The sequence below is a fragment of the Macrotis lagotis genome, chromosome X (assembly GCF_037893015.1).
Source record: "Macrotis lagotis isolate mMagLag1 chromosome X, bilby.v1.9.chrom.fasta, whole genome shotgun sequence".
Taxonomy (NCBI): Eukaryota; Metazoa; Chordata; class Mammalia; order Peramelemorphia; family Peramelidae; genus Macrotis; species Macrotis lagotis.
Genome location: NC_133666.1, coordinates 582,186,338 through 582,210,472, shown reverse-complemented (window position 1 = coordinate 582,210,472; position 24,135 = coordinate 582,186,338). Strand labels below are relative to the sequence as shown.

At 40.0% G+C, this 24,135-nt stretch overlaps 1 protein-coding gene across 2 annotated transcripts in view; it reads right to left on the bottom strand.

Moving 5' to 3' along the window:
* COL14A1 (collagen type XIV alpha 1 chain) overlaps positions 1-14,964 on the bottom strand; it is a 265,288-nt gene extending 250,324 nt beyond the window's left edge. For both annotated transcript variants that reach the window (XM_074201475.1, XM_074201474.1), the window contains exon 1: positions 14,725-14,964. The gene's annotated coding sequence lies outside the window, so the exon portion shown is untranslated. The remainder of the gene's footprint in view (positions 1-14,724) is intronic.
* Between the last annotated feature and the right edge of the window lie 9,171 nt (positions 14,965-24,135).

Sequence of the window (24,135 nt, the reverse complement as noted above, 5' to 3'; positions counted from 1 at the left end):
TAGACAGTAATAGGGAAATTCAAAAAAGGGTGAGGGTTGGGGGGGGGGGGATGATCTTGAGTTTGGTTTTGGATATTTCGATTTTGTTTATCTATGGGACATTCAATTTAAGTATCTAATAGATAACTAGAGATGCACATCCAGAGAAGACAAGCAACATGATTTAGAAGTAATGAATTTAATTTTACTATTCCTTTCCCCCAAATATTTTAAAAAATAAATTTTACCAAGAGAAACCAAGAGAAGTTGATAAAGAAAAGGACCATATTTGTCTATTCAGTCAGACACTATTATTCATCAGATACTACAGATTTCAAGAGAAGGCAAGAAAGTACTGCTCACAAATTCCAAAATAAAATTAAGCAACCTTCTTCTGTGTCCATCAACACCATCACAATTTCACTGAAAGGTGATAGAAGAATTAATATACTTGGCATATAAAAATGCTAATCTTCATGGCATGGTATGTCATTTTAAAAATGAATAGATCTGGGGTGCATTATTAAGCATTTGTCAACCCTTCTTGAAACTAGATTGGTGAAGTATGGGGATTTGGGGACTATGGGGGGCAGAAAATGGAGTTTGTTTAGTTGCTTATTTGGGAAGGGAGGGTTGGGTTTTTGTAGTTGTTGTTTCTGTTTTTACCAAAAACAGTTGTAAAGTCAATTTGGGTTTCTTTTTTCTTTTTTTATTTCTTTTTTAACAGTGGTTATTGGTATGACTAATACCACAGTAGATTAACTGGATGCTTCAGTTTTTCCCAAAGTTTTCTGCCAAGTCCTTGAAGTTCTGGATAAGAATATTGGGGACAATCTTTATTCTTTTTGGAAACACCAAGATATCTTTTAACTCCTACAAAGAAGCCAGGGTCTTTGTTGTTGAAGATTCATCAGTCAGTCTTCTCCAGCCCCAGACAATCACATCATCTTGGTGGTAGGCCTAGATGGTAATAACTAAAAATGTATCAGTAGTCTTACCAAAGTTCCAGTGAACATGCCCACCAGTAAAGAGTAGGTGTCCATCAGTGAGACTCACACCCTTTAAGTACAGAATATTGATCTGGGAACAAACATACATCCTAAATTTGTACCACCATGAAAAAGAGAAAGTGATCAGTGTCATTTTCTTCAAAAATACTGTAGTCTTTTTGTCATAATTAACTCAAAACCACAACCACTATGATTTGGATCAAATTGTACCTTGAATATTTGTTTTTACTAAATCTATTTCATGCAGCTGTTTTTATTGAGGGAATAACAAAGGACTATGTGACAGAATCAGATTGGAATTCTGGATATCTACAAAACTTTCAGTCTAAACTACCACAAACACTCAAAAATCCTTTCAGAAATATCTGGAGATTAATATTTTGCACCCAAACATAAACACACACACACACACACACACACACACACACACACACACACACACACACACACAGACACACACACACAAAACAAAAGCAATAAAGTTCCTTGTCCTTCTTTCTGGAAGAGGACCATGACTTCAGGAAGGTGATGCCTTGATTTACAAGTGAATTGAATTTCAGTGGGTTAGAGGAGGGGAGGGGAGGGGAATCACCATTCTCACTTTTCTGCTGCAACCATTTGGATTCAGGAGCTAGACATAGATCAGGAGTACTGGAGATGGCCCAGTAGAAGAACTTAGCCATTTTAAGTTAATGACTTTCTTAGGTGTCAGTTTCATTGAGGCAATGCTCTTTCAGTAATTAAAGTTAAGTAAGAAAGAAATGAAGCAAAGAAAAGAAACCTCTTTTAGGTAGTTCAAAAAAAAAAGTCAATCTAGGAGGGGAGGACCCTCAGGGTTTCTGGCCAAAACAAAAACAAATGCTATTTATATTCATTCTGAACAAGCCCAAACAATAACCAAGAGAGGCTTGCCAGACACTTTATTGACCAATCTTCTAGAGCAAGTGATTAAGAAAGAAATCTAGCCTGTAAGGCCCAAGATATCTTTTGAGGTTTCAGCAATTAAAATTTACAATCCTTTGGGTAGAGCACCTACAGGAAAGAAAAAGGGAAAGAGGAAGAGGAAGGGAAAGGAAGAGAGAAAAGGAAAAGGGAATGGTAGAAAAGGGGAAAGGGACAAAGAGGGAATTGGGGGGAAAGAAGAAAGATAGAAAGAATAGAGGAAAGGGGGGAAAGGGAAAAAGGGAGAAAGGGAAAGGAGAAGGGGAAGGGAAAGGGGAATGGGAAGGGGAAGAGGAAGGGGAAGGGGAAGGGGAAGAAAGAGCTGCGTGGTTCAATTGTCAGTTCCTCAAGAGTTAATGTATTTACATTCATTCTGCATTCTAGAAGGGATGAACCTGGTCAAGTCAATACTTGTATTATTCAAACTAGTGCACCTAGATTCAATTCTGTCTCTGACATGTACTAAACTGTGAGGTTGAGCAAGGCACTTAATGTCATTTTGTCTTGGTTTACTTCTCTGTAAAATGAGAATAATAATACTTTACTACTTAAAATGTCATATTAATTCACTTGTAATTACCGGTGATGATGGTGGAGTTGAAGTCATCAAAACCAACCTAAAATTTAAAGGAAAAAAAAATGGATATCTGTCTTTCTGTACCTAGTTATCAAAGAGCTTAGTGGATCTGAATTCACTCTCTGGCTACATACCATGCAACAATGCCCTGATTAGAGAGACCAGTGCATTCATTGATATATGTTGCCAATATGGCATCAAATTCTTTGGCGGGGGGGGGGGGGGGGGGGCTGATAGAAGCAAGAAGATGATGAGATAAATTGTATGCTGTAGTTGGAGTCAGGAAAATCTGAGTTCAAATCCAAATCTGACACTTAGAAGTCATGTGACCAAAGTCATCTGGCTTCTCTATGCCTCAGTTTCTTCATCTACAAATGAAGAGCATGGATGAAGGGGTCCCTGAAGTCCATTTCAACTCTAAATTCCTATCCTATGAGAGCTGAGAGAATGGCAGCAAAAACAAAGTTTGCCATTTACTTTATACTTCATCCATTATATCACATCACCTTTTAACAATGCAGTGAGAATGACTTAAACAAATATTTACCAACCCAGTTTTATAGATGAAGTAATAGAACAGGAAAGTGAAATTATAAAACTTACATTTCTATAGCAAGCTAAGCCTTGCAAAGCACTTTACACACATTATTTTATTTGATCTTCACAAAAGATCTGCAATATAGGGCTATCACTATCATCATTTTACAGATGAAGACATTAAGGTTCATTCAGGTTGTACAGGGTTAAACAATGTGCAGGGGGCTGAGGCAGAATTCAAATATATCTATTCTTGACCCCAAGTACTACCTCCACAACAATGATTATCCTTAAATAGAATGAGCTTCTTCATGAGGTAGTGAGTGTCTCACCACTGGAAAGCATATAAACCTTTTTGAGGGATTACATAGAAGAAATTCACTTGTGTGAGCAGAGATTTGACTCTTCATATTCCTTTTTTAAAAAACCTCCTCAGTCAGTCAACAAACATTTAGGAGGTGTTTACTGTCTCCCAGGCACTGTGTTAAGCTTTAGGGATGGATAGAAAGGCAAAAACACAAAACTTGTGTTCCCATTCTAATGGCATGAGACAAAATAAAAATAACTTATATACAAAGAAGATATACCTAGTGAAAATTGAAAGTTATCTTGGAGAGGAAGGTAGGAAGCAGGGAAGGCTTACAAAAGGTGATGTTGGAGCTGGATTTTGAGAGAAGCCAGAGAATAGGAGTCTGAAGGAGAGAGAGACAGAGAGCCAGAACCAGAGAACATTCCAGGCATGGGAGACAGCCAGTACAAATACATGGGGTTGAGATACCTTGTGTAAAGAATAGCAAGGAAGCCAGTGAAGCTGGATTATAGAATGTCTGAAGGGGAGTCAAGTGTAAGAAAAATAAAAAAGTAAGAAAGGGCCAGAGGCAGCCAGGAGGCATAATGAATAGAAGATAGGAAGACACATTTATTTTCATGAGTTCAAAGCTGGCCTAAAACACTTACTAGCTGTGTGACTCTAGGCAAGTCATTCAACCTTGTTTGCCTCAGTTTCCTCATCTGTAAAATGAACTGGAGAAGGGAAGGGCAAACCACTCTAGTATCTTTGACAAGAAAACTCAAAATGGAGTCACAAAAATTTGAATATGACTGAAACAACTGAACAAGAAGAAGCCACCAGACTGTAAAATGCTTAAAATACTAAAGGACTAGATATTGTCAGAATTCAATGCACATCAATATTCACAAGCTCTCAGAGGACTATAAAACAATGCACACCCTCTGACCAAGCAATACTCTACATGTTAGTATCCCAAAGAGATTATAAAAAAAGGCAAAGAACCTATGTGCACAAAAATAGCAGCTCTTTTATTGGTTGCAAAGAATTAGAAATTGAGGAAATGTCCATCAATTGGGGAATAGCTGAACAAGTTGATGTATTGTAATGGAAGACTACAGTGCTTTAAGAAATGATGAGCAGGATGCTCTCAGGAAAACCTGGAAAGACTTAACTGAATGATGCAAAGTGAAATGAGAAGAACCAGGAGAATATAGTACACAGCAAGAGTAATATTTTATGATGATCTACTATGAAGAGCTTAGTTATTCTCAGCAATACAACAAATCCAGGACAATTCTGTAGAACTTATGATGAAAGGTGCTGTCCATTTCCAGAGAAAGAACCTGTAGAGCCTGAATGCAAATTGAATACATTCTTTATTATTCTTGGAGTCTTTGTTTTTTGTCTGCTTTCTTTCAAAGAAGAACTTAAGGAAATATATTTTTCCTATGTCAAATTGCTTGCCTTCCAATGAGGTGGAAGAGGAACAGAGAGAATTTGGAATTCAAATTTGGAGAAAAAAAAGAGTGTTAAAATTATTTTAACATGTATTGGGGGAAATTAAATATTAAAATACAATTTTAAAAAAGTCTCACAAGTTCTTTCAACAGCATTGCCTAATTAGCAGCTAAACCAAATCAAAAGTAATCTCTAAAGGGCAACTAGAGCTGCTTCAGAGTTCTGGTAATCATGATGGTGCTCTATGCACTGTGCCACCAAGCTGCCCTGTCATCATGTTAGGTTAAAGAGAAATATAGACACTTAATCAGAGTACCCGGTTTGAGTCCCATTCTGACACAACCTTGGGATTAAGTGACATGCCCAAGGTCACATAGCTAGGCAGGTGTTATGTGTCCAAGGCCATATTTGAACTCAGGTCCTCCTGACTCCAGGGCTGTTTCTCTATCCACTGTGTCACCTAGTTGCCCCCAGCCTCTTCCTTTTTCAAATGAAGTGGTCAAATTAGATTAGCAGTTCTTATCCTAAGATCTGAAAACTTTGTTTTTGTTAAAGAAACTCTTTTAATATAATGTTTCCTTTGTAATCCTCTGCATTTTATTTTATGCATTAAAAAAAAATTCTGAGCTTACTCCTTGAGAAGGGGTTCATATACTTTGGTTGCCTGGGAAAGTTGTCCAAGACACAAAAAAGGATAAGAAGACAAATGTCAGCACACTCCTAAGCACCTACTCTATGGTAAACGGAACTGAGAAAACTACACACAGACCAAAATAATAATATATAAACTGTATCACTTGGCTAAGTGTGCTAAAAAATGGCTTCATTAATAACTCAGACCCCATAGGAGTGTAGGCCCTGAGACAATTTTCTCTCCCCACCCAACTTCTAAATCTTTCCCCAGTGTTTAAGGAATTTTCCAGGCTGATTTGGATTTTCCAAGAATGATGAACTCTGACTCCTTCTGTTCCTGGTAACTCCAGGCTGGCCAGTATTGATGCAAACACAAAGGCATCTGCAAAAACTGGACCAGTCTCAGATTTGCAACTGAATTTGGTTCTCTATGTTGCTTTCTATGGCAAAATCATAATATTCATCTTGGGGGGGGGGTCTTCCCTAATTCAGCAATTCAGAAAGATGCTGTTCACAGGTGCTAAAAGAGGTGTCTCAACAGGATTATACATGTATAACCCATATCAGATTGTTGGCTGCCATGGGGAGGGGGGAGGGAAAGGGAGAGTGAAAGATAAATGTAAAACTCAAAAGCTTGCAAAAGGATGAATGTTGAAAACTATCTTTGCATGCAATTGGGAAAAAATGAAATTAAAATAATAAGAGGCAGTATCTCGATATGTTTGACAAGATTCTACATGTAAAACCTATATCAGATTGCTTGCTGTTTGGGGGGAGGGTGGAGGGAAGAGAGGGAGAAGGAAGAATTTGGAACTCAAAATCTTGCAAAAATGAAAGTTGAAAACTAACTTTACTTGTAATTGGAAAAAAATAAAATACTATTAAGAACAAAAAAAAGTGTCTCCAAACCTTACCCTCATAGCAGAATGCTGGTGGGAATAGGTGAAGAAGGTCAGATTCAGAGTGGCTCATGGACAACACTCCCCTCCCACACAGGCTGTTTGTTGTTTTTTAAGGAATCTCTTTTTTTTTGGCTTTTTCACCTTTCAGGTCACTGTTGATATTTCTTTAAACTAGATAGCTTAGTGGTTAAGAAACTGGCCAGAATGAACTGATCATGTCCTGCTTTTGACACATATTGTGAGAGCCTGGACCAGTCTGTCCTTTGAATAGTTCTATTCATCTTCACTCAGGTCACACATCAAAACATGATCCACGGGGCGGCTAAGTGGTACAGTGGCTAGAGCACTGGCCCTGAAGTCAGGAGTACCTGAGTTCAAATCTGACCTCAGACACTTAATAATTACCTGTGTGGCCTTGGGCAAGCCACTTAACCCCATTTGCCTTGCAAAAAAACCAAAAAAACCCAAAAAAACATGACCCAACCTCCATTACCAGGGAGTTATGTCAATGCAAACTTATCATTGAGATTTGAACCTCAGGCTCTCATTCCACTATGTGAAAGGCTAGAGAACATCATTTCACTCTCTACTTTCCCCCCTATCCCCCAATCCCATCTTACCTAAAAAACAAAAACAAACAAAAACAAACAAAAACACTATTATTTTTCCTCCATAGGCACTGCCCACTACATACACCTGTTGATTTTTTCATATTTAGATGTTTCTCTTAGTTTCTGGTTTTGTTTGTTTGTCAGTTCTCTAAAACCTTGAGTTACAGAGGAGTTGAGGTTCCATTTTGTGGAAGGTGGGGGGGGGGGATTTAACAGATGGAAATCCAGATCTGAATTTCTGTGTCTATTAGAGTATATTTTTGGAGAGCCCACACACAATGAGATTTCTTCAAGGACACATTTCATGGAGTTCTCACCTTTGTATCCCCACAATACTTAACAAAGTAGTAAACTAGTAAACAGTCCACATGTAGTTGGGGAATGAAGGATAGAATAAACAAATAAAAATGTACAAAAAGTCCTGTACTCCTCACTTCTTACCCTTTCATTGGGAAGCTCCCCACAAGAAGTTTTTTGACAAACATCTCACAGTTCATTCAATATAGATAAAGAACTGGTAGTTTTCTCTTTCCTGTTATAGATGAAGGATAAATCACTAAGGTCACCCAGAAAACACAGCAATTGATGGTCCCCACTATGGCTTAAGTGACTCAGACCACCAGTAGATAGATCTCTAATATGATCACTCCTGACTCCCTTGACAACTACCACCAATTCTCTTTAGCTTCAACTTCCCAGCATATTTGGGTATCATTTAGGATGCCACCCCAGACTATAAGACTAAGATTCCCACAAATATTTAGGAGTCCATTTTAGCTCAAGGAAGGAGATAGAAGGAATCCTTTAAAAATGGGAGTTTAGTGTCAGAAAACCTCAGAGAGCTTCAGGTCCAAACTATTCCTAGAATCTTATCCGAAACTTGCCCCCCAAAGTGGAGCAACCAGTAACTGTCAGTAGAAAGGGAGGAGGGAAAGAGAAAAGGGGGGAGGGGGAGGGAGGAGGAAGAGAAGAAAGGGAAGGAAGGGGGGAGGCCGAATAGTCCTTCACTTCAGGATAGTTCTAATTATTAGAGGTTTCTTTCCTTAAACAGAGTTGAAATTTGCCTTTCTTTACATTTTCACCCATTGCTCCTAATTCTCCATTTTGGAGACAAACCCCTCTTCAATCCAACAATCTTTTAAATAATTGAATTCAGCTATCTTATTCCCACTTTTAAATCTTCTCTTCTAGGCCTGAACTGCTATTTGAATGGCATGGTGTCTAGTCTCTGCTTTCTAGATGCTCTCTTTTTGGCATTCTGTGCTTGTAAATGTCCTTTCTAAAACCTCATGCTCAGAAGTAAGGCTAATCTCCAGATATGGCCTCATCAGAACAGTGTATATAGCATGTCTCTGACCTCCCTCCTATTGGCCCCTAAGACTCTTTTTAAGATATCATGGACATTTGATTAGCTTAGAAGGGTGAAGGGCATGGTGTTGGGCAAAACTATTATACTAATAAAGCTGTATGACTTAGGACAGTTATGGGAAAATGTTTTATAGGCAGTCCGAGATGTGCATTTGAGTCTCAGAGTGTCAGGTCAAGAAATTTAGACACTACCAACACAGAGAGGTAGCATGATACTGTTGAAAGAATACTGGTTTTGAGTTTTGAGATCCATAATCCAAGAGGGTGACAGACATTTTAGAACTAAGAGAAAATACAAGGGTTCAACATATCCAGATATGAATTCTTTAGAACACAGAAACCATGACTGCAAACTTCATTTCAGGATTTGTGACCTGAGTAACTGTAATTCCCCCAGTAATGCTAGCCACTGGAAGCTATCTGAGTTCACACCTCCAGCAGGTATGAATCTCTGTGTGATTTAGTTTCTTTAGTTTTGAGATGAGTTAATAGGGTACCCTTCAGGAAGCCCTTGTCTACACCAAACTTATTCCTTAAAAACAGTATTCACACCTCCAACACCTCACACCTCAAGGAGTTGTGAACCCACTTCCTTGAACACATCTAAGAGTGAATCAGAGGCAGGGTGATCCTTCTAGCCAATATAAGATTCCTAAATGAATAAATATAGGAAGAATCCTTGACTTTCAGGGTGATATACTTTCCAGAGTGAAGAAAAAATCACCAAACCTCATCATATATTCTGTTCTATAGGACTGCCAAGAAGTAGACACAGATTTTGGAGCCTGGAAAGACTCCACCTGCAGAAATCTCACTATCTGCCATGAGACCAAGACGAAACAAGATTCCTCCATGGGCAAGTAAGCTAAAGAAAACTGGAAAGAATCTTCCAAAAACTGGTAGGATTAAATTATACAATCTCTGCAGGGAGCCCCCCTGTGAAATGACTGTGGAAATAGGGGCTAGCTTTTTCAGGGACCCATCAACCACCTCCAAGGAAAATATCCAGGACTTGGGGGTGTGGAAGTCCAAAGGCAATGTGGAGGCAGAGGTGCCATTACCCCAGGTAGAAGATTGTTGGACCAGTGACTCCAGATATCAAACAAGTGAAGAAAAATATCAATACCATAATGAAGGAGAAGATGACATTCAGTCCAGTCTAGATATTGAGAACTTCAAACTTCTGGATGATTCTCCAGGGACCTCAGGAAGACCTTGTCCACAGTGTCCCACTTTTGACTACCACCAGGTATCTTCTGAGTTGACCATGCTGCGTCAGGAAGTTGGGAAACTGCATACCAGGATAGATACTATGGCCAATGCACTGAATGCTTTTCATCAACACGCCCAAATTATGCAACAGATCCTGGAAGCCCATATACAGAGATCCAGGAGTCAGAAGGAAATCTGCATTCAGAGGTCTGGTATCTGGGGTCAACCAGTCACTCCAACTACAGACCATCCTTATTCCCAGCACCCAGCACACCCTAACAAGGTGTTCCATTCTCTACTTGCCCAGTCAAATCCTTCCAAGGAACCACATACCCCACCTCCTTGCTACCCCACAGAATGGCTGCAGCAACTGGGGAGTCATCTGCAATGTACTCCAGTGTCCAGAGATTCATACTATGTCACAGATCTCCATTTGCCTCCTACACCATAAGAGGCAAAACACCGACTATGAACATTGTGGACATGATGACAAAGTGATAGATGAAGTATACCATAGGAGGGAGACATACTTACTTTTGAAATAGTTCATGTGGGAATTTTTTTTATCCTTGATTACCCCTATTGATAGGTTAATTTTGTTTTATTTTGTTTTCCTGTTTAGGGTTTGGATGTGGGAAAGACAGAAATAAATTCTTGTGAATTGAAATTTTCATTTTGAGACTGAGTATTATAACAACCTAAATAAATCTTAAGATCTGTGCTTGTTAAAAAATAAAAAAAATAAAAAAAATGCTGACTTTGGAATTGTATCTCTACTACATTTCTTACCTGATATGTGACTTGGCCAAGTCACTTAAATCTGTACCTCAGTTTCCTTATCTGTAAATTGAAAGATTTGGACTAGATGGCCTCTGGGGTTCTTTTCAGTTATAAATCTATTCTATGTCCTGGAATCTATGACCTTAGGATCCTAAAGGGAGTGCCCCCCATACTGGATCTCCAAGAAAAGATTGAATGATCATTTGTTGAAATGAGAATTCTTTTTCTAGTACTGATTGAACCAAACAGCCTTAGAAGTCCTTCCAAGATTCAAATTCTGTTATTTTGTAAAAGAAAGATAATTGCTTTTCTGTAATTGGTACCAAGGCTGCCTCTATGAATAGGCAAAATTTATATTCAGACCCATGTGATCTCTCTTTTTTCCCCCATTCTTCAACCCATCCCTGACCCCTGTATCCCCATAGGAATCTATTCTGGGTTCCATTCCTAAGAGAATGTACTAACCCTTGCTTATAGTTAGTTCAGCAATATTCAGTCACTCAGCTTGTGCATGACCTGACTCTTCAAACCATCTAATTTCTATTTCTGAAAATGTTATATCAGATGATTATCATGTGACTCTTCTAGCTAACTGCTAAAATATTGCAAAAAAAAGTCATGGTGTAGTGATAAGGACATTGCATTTGGATTTGAATTCATGAATTAAGATAGCCTTGTTTTAGTTCTAACTTTGTCACTTACTTGCTGGATTAGCCAAGGCTGTCACTAATTTTCTGAGATGTTGTGGCCTTTTCTATAAAATGGAAACAATCATCTATATTTACCTATTTCCTAGTATTGTTGAGAGGCAAATGTACGAATCATTAGATCAAGGGTTCTTAACCTGGGGCCTATAGACCCCCTGTTGTATCTATGAATAGATTTTAGGGTGTCAGTGATCTTGAATAAGGGAAAAAAGTTCTTTATTTTTTCACTAACCTCTAATTAAAATGGTGTCTAAGAATTGGAAATCAAAGGGATGTCCTTCATTTTGGGAATGGGTAAACAAACTATGGTATATGATTGTGTGCTATAAAAAATGACAAGCAGGATGATTTCAGAAAAACTTAATGGGAATTGATGCAAAGTGAAATGAGCTGAACCAAGAGAACATTGTACACAGTAACAGCAATATTATTGGTTGAAGAATTGTGAATGACTTAGCTATTCTCAGCAATACAATAATCCAAGACAACTCCCAAGAACTAATGATGAAGCACCTATTTACCTCCAGAAAGAGAACTAATATTGTTTGAATACAGACTGAAGTGTGTTGTTTTTCATTTTCTTTCTTTCATTCTTTTTATTTTATTCAAGTTTTCTTGTAAACAAGTGACTTTTGGAAAATATTTTACGTTATATATGTGTGTGTGTGTGTGTGTGTGTGTGTGTGTGTGTGTGTGTATGTGTGTGTGTATAAAACTGTATAAAACCTAAAACCTGATTGCTTAACATCACAGGAAGTAGGGGAAGGAAGGGAAAGATGGAAGGATAGGATTTGAAATTCAAAACTGTATTTAAAAAGTTACAATTTGCTTTAACATGTAATTGGGTGGAAAATAAAATATATAAAATTTAAAATGTAGCATTTCTTTCCATTATGAATATAAGCAATAAACTTTATTCTGCACTTTACCAGGCTGCTAAAGGAGACCATGACACAGAAAAGGTTAAATACTTCTGCATTAGATAAGTGCAAATTATTATTAGGGTTCTAGAATCATAATAGGTATGGGGGCATTTTACCTTTTAATAATGAATTTAAGAATCTGGGAATGCCTTTAAATTCAAAGGAATGGATCTCTAATGGTGGAAGTTCAAGTAGTATGGGATGCATATTTAGGGCTGGGAAGGTTAGTATACCATTTAGATGACCACCTGCTCTAGCTCTTCATAAGATGAACCCTATGTGGTTCCACAAATTTTGGGGAAAGTGTAAGGTCTGTACAGTAGAGCAAATGACATAGAAAAATGACACTGAGCAGAGTTGGCAAACTCACCAACAAGGGGTCTCAAAATTCTTCCCCCTCCCCCCCACAATTAAAATGCAATGGTAAATGTTTAACAAAAATAAAATACAACACATAAGTATAAAAACTCTACCCCAGCCACCACTACTAGATTAAAATGTAATGGTAAATGTTTAAAAAAATAAAATACAACATATAAGTATAAAAGTTGTGCTTTTCAAATCAATATTCAGCCTGCAGGACCTGTTTCTATTTGAATTTGTCACCATTGGCCTGGAGAAAAGAACATTGGATTAGAAATCTGGGTTCTAAACATAGTCCTTTCAGTGACTAGTCAGTGCTGCTCCTCACTAGCTTCATCTGTCAAATGAGAGTTTAGACAGTTTAGACAGCTCTGCTATCGTATATTTCTAATTCTAGAGAAATTCTTAATTGTCTCTAATAGGAATATCTGAGAAGGAGTAAGTAGCATCTAGGACAAAGGGGTCCTCTCTTCTTCCTGAAGTAGATCTACAACCATTCCTAGGATTTCAGGGCAAGACTAAAGAATCCTGCTCTGAGAAGTCTGGTCTGATGGACTTTGTTCTATCTAAAGGACCCCCAGGAGTCAAGGGCTGTAATGGAGGTTCTGGTTCACTTTAGCCTAGGACCCCTTGGAACCAGAAATGGTTCCCCCAGGCAGAATGGAGATTTTCTAAGATTTTTCAAGGGTCATTCCAAAGGGGAAAGTTACTTTTAGAACTCTAATACAAGTCACTTGAGAGCAGATGCAGAAAAGATATAACTTCTAGCCAGTATCTAATCTATCTAATGAAATAGACACACAGACACACACACAAACACACACACACACACACACACACACACACACACACACACGCACATTTGGACATGGCTGGCTTCATGTTTCATCAAGCATTGATTGAGCTTGTCTATATACCTACATCTTGGTCACTTTGTCACCTTCTCAAATAGGACAGAAAATTCTCCTCCCAGCAAGAGATCCAAAATAAGAAAGAGATCTTAAGATAGAGAAGAATTCAGAAGATAGAGTTCTAGCACCTCCATCTCTCTTGTCTTTGAGTAGTAATTCAACAGCAAGACAGATTGAGTTTATTAGTAAAATAATTTTCTTTATTTGTATCTAAAGAATGATGAATTCTTCTAAAGTAAAACCCTCCCCACTCCAACAGCAGAAATGTATAGGAGGGGGGCATCTGAAACCTCCCCAAACTCCATTTTATATTACAAATGATATTTTAAATTTCAGTAAATTTAAAATTAAACTGACGATTGAATAAAGACCTCTTTGCAAGAGGTTCCTTGAAATTGAGTTGACCCATTTCCCCAGGTCAGTGGCTGATTTTCATGTCATCTTTTTTGAATAAACTTTTCAAAGGCTTCGGGGTTCAAGGCTAACCACTTAAGCCAACTCTCCTCAAAAGATCTCAGCATGAAATTCCAGAATACCCATCGGAACCTTCGCTGAGCTCTCCCTATCACAAGTAAGTCTTCCCCAACCACTCATTCTCTCCATCTACTCCCTCATACCCTAAACTCAGGGTCCAAAAGAGAAACATGCAAACTCAAAATTTTCAAGTCATGACTCTTGATCCTCCCTAGATGGAGAAGGAGTCAAGTTCCAAGCAGCAGGCTTGGACCATTAACTCCCATTATCCCATTATCCCAAGAGAAACTAGAGCCTGGAACCTCTAATATCTCGAGTCCCAGAATCATTCCCTGACCAAGCCTTGCTCACTTTCCCTTTTCCACTTATGGACTCCGGTCTTGCACAGTGACACTGCTTCCCTCACTAAGCACAGGCACAGTGATACACGTCTTGAGTGGAGTCGCGGGAGGAGAGCACAGTTCTGGGTTGGGGACACTACAGAAGAATCAAAGAGGAAAGGAAAGGGAAGGTGCCGGTGCACAGAGAGCTCTCCAGCGCATTCCCTTCCAATCTATCCAAGACTTGGCTCTGCAGCAGCCCCTCTGGATGCTTCAGAGATCAAATGGATAGGGTATCCCGCTCTCCTGGCCCCAAGCCCGGGAGGGACCTCCCAGCTCGGTCTCGGACCCGAAGTATCCAGTCCCTTTCTTCTCGCCCGCTGCCTGCCCAAGCCTCCGAGACGGGGTCCAAGCGTGCATGTGTATTAGTGTGAGCTTGTGCGCGCGCTTACATGAGTGCGTCCCAACGAGGAGCCATGCAGAGGTAGCGCCACTATGGGGGACTCTTCCCCTGCCATCCCCTAAGCCCTGACCATCCCCAGCTCTGCAAACGGGCGGTCTCAGAGAAGCCAGTGAACACTGTCCTGAAACCAATCATTACCGAACCTTCTCGTCCCCACCCTCCAGGAACCCGAGCAGAGAAGCGTCGGCAGATGCTAAGACAGGTGACTCGGGCTTTCAAAGAGGAGGCCAGGTATAGAAGGGGAAAGAAGCTTCAAACTGACCTGGGCAAGAGCAAGGTACTTGGAGAGGACAACTCTCGATGTCTGGGAAAAGAACAGAGCTCTGCCGAGGGCTACCCCAGGACTGGCTCTCTCCCTCTTCCCTTCCCCTCTTTTCTCTTAGCTTTTTGCTTTCTCTCCTCCAGTTCCTTGCCTCCAGGAGGTGTTTTAGGGTCTCTCTCCAGCTGTTCCCTCCTTCTGGGAGACTTGGATCTGATAAGAAGAAAGAGGAAGAAAAGCAGGCGGCCAATTATAGAGCGGAAAGCTAAGGGAGGGAGGGGGCTCCTGGGAGTGGGGGTGGGGTGGGGTGGAGAGAGAGGAGGGCTAAATCACTCTCCATCCTGACACAGGCGCCCCGATCCTTCTCCTCCTCTTCCTCCCTCTCCTCCTCCGCCTCCTCCTCCTTCCTCCTCTCACTCCTTTCACTCCTCCACCCCCAGGCCCCCTCAACTGGGAGGGATTTCAAGAAGTGGTCCCTGCTCCCGGGAGCCAGGCTGCCTAGTCCCCCCCCCCCCCCTTCATCCTTAAATTATGCGGACTGGGAAATGTGTACTTTGAAGCACGCCAATAACCAAGGCACGCACCTCTCCACAGCTACGCTTTGGACACTAAAGGGAGGCACGAGGGTATAAGGAATTTAATAATCGACAAATTTTCGCAGGTGCTGGAGCTTCCCAAGACTTGCTTGGCTTCTCTCTTTTTTCTTCCCGTAATTGTGTCCCATCCCCCCCCCCCCACGCCAGATCCCTAAGACTTTTGACTACTGCAGTACTCTGGATAGCGAATGGTTTGCTTCTAGTTGGGGCGGGGGGTACTCTACTGTCACCCAAGAAAGGAAGATCTAAAATGAAGCCTCCTCTCTTCTTTAGCTGGCTGGGTAAGCGGAATGAGACTCTTGGCCTCTCCAATCTAATCCCAGCATTTATTAAGCGCCTACAGTAGTCAACGGCTGGAGATACAAAGTCAACCCCCCGGCGGGTTTTCCAATGCCCTCAAAAAGTAATCACTGTAAATGCCTGGCTGCAGAAGAAAACAGGGGCCCGGCCGGGGGTAGCTGTTGGTACAAGTGGCATTTTCCTGCCATTCATTCTTTGTCTCCTATCTGTAAATGACACGCCATAGTTGCGGAAAGAAAGCGCTTAATAGCGTCCCCGGGTTGTGAAGCTGCACATTTTCTAGCCAAGTCTAAATTACTCCCACACAAAGGAGAGAATAGAAGGAGAGATTTACGGGGTGGAGGCAGTGAATCGTGAAGACCAAGAATTCTATAGGGAAAAGTATGGCCAAAAGAAGTATCCGGGGCCCCAGGGAAAAGAGCAGCCGCGGGGGACGGGGTCTTGAGTCTCCCAGAAAATCTCTACAAGGGTCTTTCCTCTGGCATATTCAGCCTTCCTTGCAATTTAGGGATTTCCTCAGCGCCTTAGCATCCCTCAGTTGTCTCCCGGGGAGATGTGCCCCAACCTGGTCCCGGTCAAAGTGGAGCGAGACAGCCCCCCCCCCAGGTGAAATCAGCGCCCCCCAACTGTCAGAAGCCCCCTTCTTCTCCCCCCGCCAGCTGCGCAGCACCCACTGCAGCAGCCCTAGAATTCTTGTGGTTAGTCTTGGAGGCTTCTACACAGATAAGGGCCGAGGAGGAGGCAGGCGGCCCCTAGGGCACCGTTTCGCATCCGCGCTTCAGTTAATGCAGTTCTCAGGGGTCATTCTGAGAGCAGAGCTTTCGAGGAGAAAAGCCACGAGTACAAGGGATAACTGATTGCAAGTTCAAAAGTACCCGGGCGCCATCTGGTGTCTGCACGGGTTGCATTTTAGGATTGGACGGGGATCTGGGGCAGGTAGAAAGGACTTGGGCTCGCTTTCTGGGCTGGCCCTAAGAAAAATGGAGAAGGCCGCCAAGTATGCACCTTTGCTAGGTGTTTTGCTTGACAATGTCAACCCCTCCACTTGTGCCATAATCTCATCCCTTGCCTCTCCACTTAGTCACCTGTCCACTTATTGTCACCCATCACTCTAATCTCTTCCATTTCTCCTGGCCCACCGATTGGCTCCTTCCAAGCTACCTACAAACCTGACCATGGTCTTTGTTGTTAAGTCCTGTGGCACTCATCGTGAACCCCTCTGAGATTTTCTTGGCAAAAATCTTGGAGCGGTTTGCCATTTCCTTCTTCAGCTCATTTTATAGGAAACTGAGGTAAACAGGGTTAAGTGACTGGTCCAGGGTCACATAGCAGCAAGTAAGTGTCTGAAGCCACTTCTGAATTCAGGAAGATGAAGCTTCCTGACCCAGGCCAGGCATTCTATCCACTGCTTACTTAGTTGCTAATACTTCTATGTCTTTGGGCATATTACTTCATCTCTCACATTTAGAGCTTTAAATACTTAATCTGTGCAAAGAAGAGATTAGACCAGAAGATCTCAGAGGTTCTAACTCTAGTGGTCTATGACTTTATGAATAACCTCAGTTTTATAAAACACAATAGTAGGTACAAAGTATTTGTTTAATAAATACTTACTGAGTGATTGGAATTTCAGGCATTGGTAAAACAGATGAATGAAAGAAAGTGGGTTTGGGAAGAGCCAGAGATCTTTGTGAAGGTACCAGAATACCCCATAAATCTCTTCTGCCTGAGGGTAAAAATAAGGGCAACCCTTCCCACTACCTAAATATCTCCAATCTTTGAGCTAGGAAAAAAAATCATGAAAGTTGTTTCAAATCTATTAATCTGCCTTCAGTTGGAGCTACAATTAAATTCTGGCACACAGTTAAGGAAAAAAAACTTTCTCTAGATTCTTTAGAGCTAAATAGCTGCTGATTGTCTAACTAGATCCTATGGGCTGCATAGCTGACTACCATAAAAGACTTTAATGGTGAAATTATTGTTATTCAGCTGTGTCCAACTCTTTCTGACCCTAGTTGGAGTTTTTTTTAGGGCAAAGATACTGGAGTGGTTTGCCATTTCCTTCTCTAGCTCATTTTACAGATGTTTAGGGGCACATATCTGTTAAGTATCTGAGGTCAAATTTGAACCCAGGAACATGAGTCTTCTTCACCAGCATCTAAGTCACAAAGTCATCTAGCTGCCCCTATTTGTAAGCTGCTAAAATGTTTTCTAAAACTCCAACCCAGGCTTCCTGTGCTATGCCCACTACATTATAATATGCTTTTCTTACTGAAAACCAAACCTTCTAGGGGGAGAGCCAAGATGGCAGAAATTCTCAGAAACTTGCTCTCAAGAACTCCAAAAGCCATCAAATTTTGACCCTAGCTAAAATTTAGAAGGGCAAAACCCATAGAAAGACTGAGTGATACAATTTCCCAGTCCAAGTCAACTTGGAAGTTCTGCAGGAAAAGTCTGTTTCACTGGGACACGGTTGGGAAAAAAGCTACTGTGAGCACAGCCACAGCACACAGCAGCCAGGCCAGGTGCCTAGATCCCTGAGGGCACCTGGATCCATGGCAGAGGGGAGGTTTCCAGATCTCCTGGCCTAGGGAACACAGGGAACAACTTGAAGGGGTAGTGAGCGGCTCTCTGGTGAGACCCTGCAGTGGGAATAGGGGAAGCCAGCCTGCACTTCCAGAGCACAGAAGGTAAGGGGTTTGGGGGAGACAGCAGAGGTCTCTCTGCTCTCCCTGGGGCAGGACTCGGATGTTTGCCCACATTCAGATCCAGGTTACAGTCTGGACCCCCATACCTCCATAGTGGAACAGGGAAGTGGGGAGGGCCTGTGGTCATCTACATACCAAAGCACAGGCAACAGAGAGGTCAGAGCCTCTCATAAAACCTTGGATGATTTAAGGTCCCTGTGGGTTGTTCCAGCCCCCCCCCCCCAAAGCCTTGGAAGTGCAGTAAATTAGTCATAGGCTGAGGAAATGAGCAAATAAGAAAAAAAGAAGAATCTGACCATAGAAAATTTCTTTGGTCCCGTGGAAGATTCAGAAGATGAAAAAATCAAAGCTTCTGTATTCAAAATCTCCAAGAGAAATAGAAAATGGGCTCAGGCTATGGATGAGCTCAACAAAGACTTTGAAAAGCAATTAAGGGAGATAGAGGAAAAATTGGGAGGAGAAATTAAAGTGATGCAGATAAATCATGAAAACCAAATCAGCAGTTTGGTGAAAGAAATACAAAAAATACTGAAGAAAATAATATGCTAAAAACCAGTTTAGGCCAAATCGAAAAAGCAACACAAAAACAAATGAGAAAAACACCTTAAAAAGCAGAATTGTTCAGGAGATAAAAAAAATTCTCTGAAGAAAATAACTCCTTCATATGAAGAATGGAACTAAAGGAAGCTAATGACTTTGTGAGAAATCAGGAAGAAATAAAAGTATATCCCCCCCCAAAAAAACCCAAATTAGAAGAAAATGTGAAATATCTCATTGTAAAACAACTAACCTTGAAAACAGATCCCAGAGAGATAATTTAAAAATTATTGGGCTACCTGAAAGTCACGACCAGGAAACGAGCCTAGACTTTCTTTTTCAAGAAATAATACAGCAATTGCCCTGAGATCCTAGAAGCAAAGGGTAAAATAGAAATTGAGGGAATTCACCAGTCACCTCCTGAAAGAGTTCCCAAAAGAAAAACTTCCAGGAATATTATAGCCAAATTCCAAAATTCTCAAGTCAAAAAGGAAGTACTAAAAGCAGCCAGAAGCAAATAATTAAACTACTGTTCCTCCATAGTCAGGATTACACAGGATCTGGCAGCAACTAAATTAAGGGCTCAAAGGGTTTGGAATATGATATTCCAGAAGCCAAAAGATCTTGGTTTCCAACCAAGAATCAACTACCAGAAAAACTGAATATTCCCTTTCAGGGGAAAAGATAGACATTCAATGAAATAGGGGACTTTCAAACTTTCCTATTGAATCAACCAGAGATGAACAGAAAGTTTGATCTCCAAGTACAGGACTCGGGTGAACCATAGAGAGGGCAGATGAGAAGGACTAACAATGAGCAACTTAATGATGTTGAACTGTTTGTATTCCTGCATGGGAAGGAGATACTTATAACTCATATGAATTTTCTCATAAAAGTGGTTGGAAGGAGCATATATAGACAAGGCACAGGAAGGAGGTCAATATAATGGTATAATACAGTAAAAAGAGGGAGTCAATGGGTGATAAAGGAAAGTATGGGGAGAAGGAGAAAGGAGAGGAAGAAGGGGCTAAGATATTTCACATAAGAGTCAAGAAAAAATTCTGACAATGGAGTGGAACAGGGGAAGGCGAGGGGCAATGAGTGAGCCCTCATTCTCATCAGAAATGGCTCAGAGAGGAAATAACATACACACTTAATAGGGTATAGAAATCTATTTTACCCTAAAGAAAAATGAGAAGAAAAGGATGGGATAAGAAGGAATGGGGGAGGGAAGGGGGAATAGGTGATAGAAGAGAGGGAAGATCATGGAAGAGGGTACCCAGATACAACATACTTTTGAACAGGGGCAGGGTGAAAGGAAAGAGAATGGAATAAATGAGAATAGCAAGGAATAGAGCGCAGGGAAATATAGCTAGTAATGGAAACTGTGGGGAAAATATTGAAGCAACTTCTTTGGTGGATTTATGATAAAGAAAGCAACTCATCCTGGAGACAGAGCCCTTGTAATCTGAACACAGAATGAAATACATTTTTTCTCTCTCACTATTCTTGAGGTTTTTCATCTTTTTTTTGGGGGGGGGGGTTATGTTTACTTTCACAACATGATTATTGTAATAATATAAAATAAATAAGCAAAAAATTTAAAAAATAAAGCTAGTTTTTTTAAAGTCTGTTTAACTTGGTCCCTTGAAAAGATAGGTTTATAAGAATATAGATTCTAAATTTGGAAGCCTCCATTTTACAGATGAAAAAAACTGAGACTCAAAGAGGTTAACCACCTTGGCAAAGCTCAGCTAGTATAGCACTGGGATTTTATCAGAGATCTGAGATCTTGCATTCTACTTCTCTTGTAATCTCTGAAGGAACAGCAACATGATCTGTTAATTCCCCACACTTCTTTAGCACATGGTCTTCAAATTGTATATGATATATTTTTAGATAATATAGAAGAGTTTTGTTGTTGTTGTTGTTTGTAGGTTTTAGCAAGGCAACTGGGGTTAAGTGGCTTGCCCAAGGTCACACAGCTAGGTAATTATTAAGTGTCTGAGCTTGGATTTGAACTTGGATACTCCTGACTCCAAGGCCAGTGCTCTATCCACTGCACCACCTAGCCCCCCTGATAGAAGAGTTTTTAAATAAAAGCACCTCATAAACACAATTGCTCAGAAAGTAAGTCCATGTTAAGACTGTTTCTTCAGAAAAGGTATATTCTTTTAGCCTTTCATTAATCTAGCTTTCTCTTTTTTCCCCTCAATGAATCTGCATGGAACTATTATCCATTAAAAGACCTATGGAACCACACAAGAGTAGATGGGTTTGAGTCTCTTATGTAATTCCAGTTAATGTTTATTAATATAAGTATTTCTAGTAGTTTTAGGCCCCTTTAAGTTGGGTGTTTTTCCTTAAGTAAATATATTGCAAAAGTTTATAATCTGGTGTATTATCACAGCATCATAAACACAACCTTTCCTATGCAACATTATTATAGTATTCACCAGTGTTTTAGAGATTAAAGGAGAAATTAAAGTTTCTTTTTGAAAGAAAGGAAGAAAGAGAAAAGAGAAAGTAAGTAAAGAAAAGAGGGCAGGAAAGACAGAGGGAAGAAGGGGGACAAAGTGGGATGGAATAAAGAAGGAAAGAAAAAATTATTAAAAATTTGCTTTAGGCCAAGCACAAACACATATAAAGATTTCAACTTCAAGTTTTAGGTGACAAAACCCCTATGATCCTTAGGATGCAGGAGTAAGGCTCCTTGCACATACCTCAGACTGTAAAGAAATATAGAGGTGGAGTCTAGATCAGCTTCAGTTCTTTGGTCAGATACTTTTCTAAGGACTAGCCTCTAGACCTGACTTTACTCATCAGTTACTCAGTGACTGGCAATTTACTTTAGGAAACTATCATAATATCCCTAGACATGACTAAATATAGAATATGCATGCAGACCATTTTACATTTACATAGCATTTTATGCTTTTTTCTATGTCAATTATCTCATGTAATCCTTTCAAAGGATTTTTAGTTACAATAATAGGACTTTAGTTAGAACACACAAAATCAACAGATTGTAGACTCTGATATCCCTTTCTATTATTTCCCAATCCCAGGTAAAATTCTACCTTTCTAATTATTCTTCTTTTCTATGTGTTGTAACTAAAGTCAATAGACCACGGGCTTGGAGTTTAGGAAGATTTAGCTAATCTAGATTTATCAAATCTAGCTTCAGACACATCATGGTTGTGTGAACTTGGACAAGTCATTTAACTGCTTTTGCTTTCATCTATAAAATGAGATGGACAAAGAAATAACAGTATCTTTGCCAAGAAAATTCCAAATGGGGGTCACAAAGAGTCAGAAATAATTAAACAAAAGATCTTTGTTAAAAACCTAAAGGGCAGCTATAGAAAGGATGGTCATTACTGTTTCAAAAATGAGGGAAGTGATGGTACAGGGGATAAAAGAAGAGGAAATTAAATCTTTGCCCAGTTGAAGGATCATATTCTGCTACCAAACTTGGTCATAGGCACCTACCTAGCAATGAAGTTAATTCATCTGACTTGGGTTCAAGAGGTGAAAGAGATCACAGATAGAGCCTAGTCCAAGTCATTCAATTTATACAAATGGAAATTAATTCTCAAGGAGGATCACTGAACATCCAAAGTCACATTGCTAATTAGTGACAAAGCTAGTGTACAAATTCAGACCCTCTTACCACTGAAACCACATTGCCTCTCACTCTGATTTCCTGAGTTCGGGTCCAGTGTCCATTTCACCATACTGCACCACCTCCCCTTTGAGAGGTTGTCCAAAAAACCTTCTTTTGGAAAAAGAATATGAATAGCCAGCCCCATTAAAGAGGTGAGTGCATTCCTGAGAGAAATGGTTCCTGAACTGATTTCAACCTTGAATTGTGGGAGAACTTCTTAGAAATGTATCACAATTCATACCAACTATCCTCTGAAGTGAGCCTGCCAAGGCTGATCTGTCAGCACTCAAGATAATAAGGTAATTTATGAAGTCCTATGATGACAGACTAAAGTAAAAATTGAAACTATGTTCTTACAACAGAGGTGGGGGGGGATAATGTATTTTCACCAGAGATATCTCAACTCAATTGTCATCTATACACATTTGATCCACAAAAATACATAAATGTCATTTATCAGTCATTAATTGACTAATGGAACACTGTTTTCATTAGTAGGTAGTTGCTAGATATTTTATTTAGTCCTTCAGACACATTCAAACAAAGAGATGATAACTTCTGACATTGAGGGTTCTTTGATGCTAGGATGATAAAAAGAAACTCTCTTTTAAAATATTTCCATATCACAGAATCATAGATGAAAGGAACTTGAGAAACCATCTAGTCTCCCTCCTACATTTTATAATTGCAGGGCTTTACATTTGTAGGGGACTTTGTATTTTCAAAGTACTTCCACAAACTTTGTCTCACTTCAATTTTATAGTAGAGAAAGATTTGTTTGGCATTTATAGGTAAAGGATTAGACTAGATGAATATACTAAGAAGAACATTGGATTCCCAAGTTGGAGACCTGGGTTCAAATCTTCTGTCTTTTCCTTCCTGAGACCCTCACAGATGTTGCTGTTGTTGTTTTATCCTTCATTCTCCAAGAAGACTATGACATCATGGAGGTGATACTATAACGTTGGAGTAAATTGAATTTAAAGGAGGTGGGGGCTGTGCAAAGTCTCCAGCTGCACTTTTTCCCTCTGGAGTAATCTGGGTCCTTTGGCAAAATCTGGATCAGAATGACTAGAGATAGCCCCTTTGGTCTCAGTTTTCTCATTCACTAAGGAGGCTCTTCTAGGGGACCTCTTGATATCATTTTCCTCTCTAGATTTAATTTATTTTTAAATTTTTATTTATTTAAGGCAATGGGGCTAAGTGACTTGCCCAAGGTCACACAACAAGGCAATTATTAAATATCTGAGGCCGTATTTGAACTCAGGTCCTCCTGACTCAAGGGCCAGTGCTCTGTCTACTGCACCACCTAGCCACCCCAATGTTCCTCTCTAAATCTTTGATACTATGACCTTTCAAAGTACCTTCCATCTTTTGATTTCTTAATACATTGAAGCAGAATTTCTGTGAAATCCAAGGTATACTTTTTTCCTAAAGTCTTTTTCATTTGCATTTTTTCACAACTGCAAAATACAGTCTGCTTTGTCATGGTAGCATTTTCTTGTTTGATAATACACACACACACACACACACACACACACACACAGCAATTTTGATGCTTTCATAGTTTTTAGTTGTTTCCACACCAAATTGCTTCATTTTATTT